This window comes from Myotis yumanensis, unplaced genomic scaffold (assembly GCF_028538775.1).
Source record: "Myotis yumanensis isolate MYYU_CA2020_CCGP unplaced genomic scaffold, mMyoYum1.0.hap1 SCAF_5, whole genome shotgun sequence".
Classification (NCBI taxonomy): Eukaryota; Metazoa; Chordata; class Mammalia; order Chiroptera; family Vespertilionidae; genus Myotis; species Myotis yumanensis.
In genome coordinates, this window is record NW_027223756.1 from 98,280,994 (window position 1) to 98,285,404 (window position 4,411).

Genomic DNA, 4,411 nt, shown 5'->3' on the forward strand with positions numbered 1-4,411 from the left:
TGTATCAGTTTACAGATGATGGAATTGGACTTCCTTTCAAGATGGTGAACCAAGTACACACTGAAACCTCCCCATTTCTCCCCCAAACACTTAAAAATGGCAAGAAAATGCTAACTTGAACCAGAAACCAAAGCAAAAGTGCCCAATGACAAGGGTACTCCACTCGTGGAAGTGCAGTGCCTCCTAACATATGAGGTAAGAGCAGACAATCTCAGAAGACTCTGACCAAGGAGAAATACCCTGAAGAGATGAAAAATTCACAACCACTTCATAAAGCTCCCACAAACTCCTCAACTGGAAGAATTTACATCAGAGGAAATAGAGAATGTCATTTGATTGTAACATCTATTACAGTAATTAGATTAAGTAACTCCAAAAGATAAAAGATGGAATAATTGCCTAAAACAAGAACAGGATATTGGGAGAGGGGAGGGAGACAGGAAGATTAAAAAATGAACTAGTTAGAACTAAGATATAAAAAATATAGTTGCTATAAAACTCAAAAGATAAGTTGACTAATAGAAGAAGAAACCAAGATACAGATTTGAGGAGGGACTTACCAAGGTCACATGGGATTTAAGTAGCAGAGATGGACCCAGAACCTGGAGCCCAGGTTTTAGAAGTTCTGAAATGAGATATAACTTGGGAGATGAGCTTGGAGGCCATTTGTGGCTCTCCAAGTGTGTACCCTGGTTTCCCCTTCTCTCTTTCCTGTTTTCCTTTTCCTCCTCTGTGTATAAGGTTGCTGCTGAGCTGGACTCCACAGATCCTCCCTAATGAGGAGCAGGGCTTCCATCTCTGACTGGACCGGGTGGGATGGCAGGTATGGAGAAAGGACCAGCCCTCTCTTCCCACACTAGAATTTAATTAAACAAAAGCTTAATGTCAGGGGAGGATTTAGCTCTATGAAACTAAGAGAAATAGCCAATAGTGACCATGGATGCTGAGTTGGTTACTTAAGATCTCTGAGCCTCAGATTCACCGTCTATAAAACAGGTTCAAGTTCATGTCACAAGCAAATGTTTTGAGAATTAAATAGTAAGTTGTGTGTATAAGACGAGGACATACCTGGGTGGTCTCGCCTGGAACATCTTCCTGAGGCTCAGCAACCCTCTTCTTTGAGCCCAAAGACACCCCAGATGAGGACAGAGCTACAGTCACTTGGAGACTCCGCCACCCACAGAGGAGAGAGAAATTTAAAGCCTTGAAAAAATAGGGGAGAAGGTGAGAAAAATTGTTGCACCCAAGGAGAGAAAGTAGGCTGCTTCACAAATTCCCACCCACGTGACCAGAGGGCAGCCCACAAGCTTTCCCTTTGCTCCACGCTAAGAGGTGAGCTAGAAATGGCCACAAACTCTCCAGTGGCAAGAGGTGCCATGTGTGCGGCCAATGCACATATGAAAAGTGTTCAATGGCCGAAACCGGTTTGGCTCAGTGGATGGAGGGTCGGCCTGCGGACTGAAGGGTCCCAGGTTCGATTCCGGTCAAGGGCATGTACCTGGGTTGCGGGTACATCCCCATGGGAGATGTGCAGGAGGCAGCTGATCGATGTTTCTCTCTCATCGATGTTTCTAACTCTCTATCCCTCTCCCTTCCTCTCTGTAAAAAAATCAATAAAATATATTTTTTTAAAAAAGAAAGAAAAGTGTTCAATGCTCAAGAGAAATACTCATTTCTTTTCATTTACACAATGAGATACCAGTTTTTTTTCCAGTTGAAATTGGCAAAGATTTTTTAAATGATAAAACCCAATGCTAACAAAAATGCGTGTGCCTGGAAGGTGGAGGTATAAATTGCTTCCTGGCAAAGCAATTAGGCAAAACAGAGTTGGACTCCTACCCTGTTTGAGGAATGAAGGTGTCACTCCCCCATCTCAATCACTGCTTCAGGCATCTCTCTACTCGGCCTCAGTAGCCCCAATATCCCTCATCAAGCACACCATTCCAGCCAGTTAGAACCTCTTGTTTGTTGGAAAGATGTTTTCTCTCCTCAAATGCTGTTCCTTCTGCCTGAAGCATTCTTCCTCTTCCCTTCACCGCTTCCCTGACCAAATTTACTCGCCCTTTAGGACTTAGCATAGATGTTACTTCTTACAGGACGCCTACCACACTGACCCCTCTCAGCTAGGCCAGGAGCCTTTTCTGGGCTCCCAGCACCATGTGGGTTTTCACTATCATCGTAGTGATCGCTCTTCCCCCCGCCCCCTCCCCAAATTATAAGAAAAAGTTTATTTAGGAAGTCGCAGTTATAGAAGAGATCTGTAGAAGAAATGGGCTCAGGAAACATGTTACAGAGGCAAAGGACAAGCCCTTGGAGCTTAAGAGAGAGAAGGGTAAAGGTAACGGGCCTGGGGGAAAGGACAGGGTAGGAAAGGTGCAGGTGTGCTTCCAAAAGGAAGAGCCCCTGGGTCCTCCATCCTAAGGGCTTTTAGGGATGGGGACTTCAGGGGAAGTCCCAGGGGAGGATCAATAGAATATTCATCAGCCTCCAGGTGTGTCCTTTCAGGGCCATGGTCTCCACTGATTGGTCAACGCCAGGGAAGGGGGTAGTCAATGCAGCTGGTCCTGAGGCAGCCCTGGCAGCCCTTGTCTGGTTTTGCTGCTCTTCTGGGCCTGGAGCTAAAACACAACTGAGGCCCAGATGTTATCCCTAGGGGGTAATGCTTAAGGGAGTGGTTGTGCCATGGCCCACATGGGAGTCAAAAGAGGCCACTGTTTGTGACCTTGTTCCTCCTCTAATGGGGTTTACCCCATGACTAGCAACATGCCAGGGGAGGAAAGGCCAGCGGGTCCCAGCTTCATGACTAGCCATCTGAAAGGTCAGGGATCTAAACTGCATGGCCATCGATATGCTACAGGAAGAAAGGTTCCCCTGCGGCGAGCGAGGTCCTTGTTTGCCCAGTTTTGCCTGCTGCTGGGCACCCAGGGCTTCCGCCCTGGTGACCTTCTGTTCCTGGCCCACCGTCCTTGCTCTGCTCATGTCTGTCTAACTACCCACCACAATAATACTGGCAGTCTTTTACCCCTTCACACTTGTCCTATATTTTCTCATATTTAAAGTCTTTTCTTTTTTAGAGGAGCCCCAAGAATGCCAGGTGCGGTCTCTGCTGCGGTGGGTGCCTGCTGCCTGTGGACTGGGCCATGGCACCTGTCTGGGGAGCAGGGCGTCCCCTGCACGGGAGCTCCGACACCGTGGCCGACTTCTCCTTCGGCATCAACAGCATTTTGCATCAGCTTGGCAATTATCCTGAAACCTTTACTCGAGTGCAGAAATATGGACTCCCCCTGCTTGTAACCACTGACCCCGAGCTTATGAAACCCCTAAACAAGGTGGTGGAACAACGGAAAGTTTGGTTGTACAGTGCTCAGCGCAGAAGCTGGGGGTGGTCATCTCAAATATGGAAAGTGGGGAGGTCCTTGAAAGGTGGCAGTCAGACCTGCGTGTGACAAGGAGGCCAGAGATGACAGTGCACCCAGAGAGGAGTCTCAGAAAGCCATCAAGGTGAGATCCACTCGGCGATCAGACCGATCACGGCCAGCGACATCCTGCCGCTGCGGGGAGTTTCCTGTTCGTTTGGTCTGCTGATCTGTACAGACAAAGATGTGGTTGTACCTGAGGCAGAAAGAGTCCAGACCACAGCTCCTTGCCAATTCTGAGCAGGTCCGCCCTCACGTGTCCCTCACAATGACATTCCACCAAGTGAGCGGCGTGGGGGCCTACAAGTCCCTGCCAATGACTGAAGGAGCGCCGGGAACAATGATGGGATCCCACGCGCGTGTTTTCTGACACCAAGTCAACTGCAGTTCTTATTTTGTTTCATTGATTAATTTTTAGGTGGGGAAAACTTAACTTTGTATTTTACCGAACTATGCATATTGTTCCATTTTTTGGTGCCTGTTTGACTTTTCAAAGAGTTGACATAATTTTTTGCATACCGTTCGAAGGGAACCAGCAGATTATATCAGCACTGCAATGCCAATTCCTTTGAAGGTGGTAACTGGAGATGGAAAACTTTTGCTATGCCTAAATGCCTTCCTAAATCAGATCTTTTTGTCAAGTAGCTTGACTCAGAGTATAGGTAAATATGAAACAGCAAAAGAAGTCTGAATACTCAGAATTTTTGCTTAGTCCTAAAGTAACGGATAACCCACAGTGACAATATTCCTAGAAGGTGCTTTTGCTATTTATTTCATTTGTATAGTTTCCATATTGGAAAAAACCTCCAATTATTTGACTTTAACGTATATAATTTATACTTACAAAGTTGTCCCTATTTCTCCTGTTTAAATTCTGCTGATATTGAACTCTTAATGTTCTTTTTGTGTTTTATAAATCAAGCTTTAAATGACAATGATAAGTAAAGTTAAATGTGTATGTTTTTGTTGTTTTTTGTTGTATTCTTTTAATATAT

The 4,411-nt window shown here is 45.9% G+C and overlaps 1 pseudogene; it reads left to right on the top strand.

Annotated features, from left to right (window-relative positions):
* The first annotated feature begins 3,140 nt into the window (after positions 1 to 3,140).
* On the top strand, positions 3,141 to 3,786 carry LOC139011521 (mitotic spindle assembly checkpoint protein MAD2A pseudogene; annotated as a pseudogene).
* Positions 3,787 to 4,411: the final 625 nt, after the last annotated feature.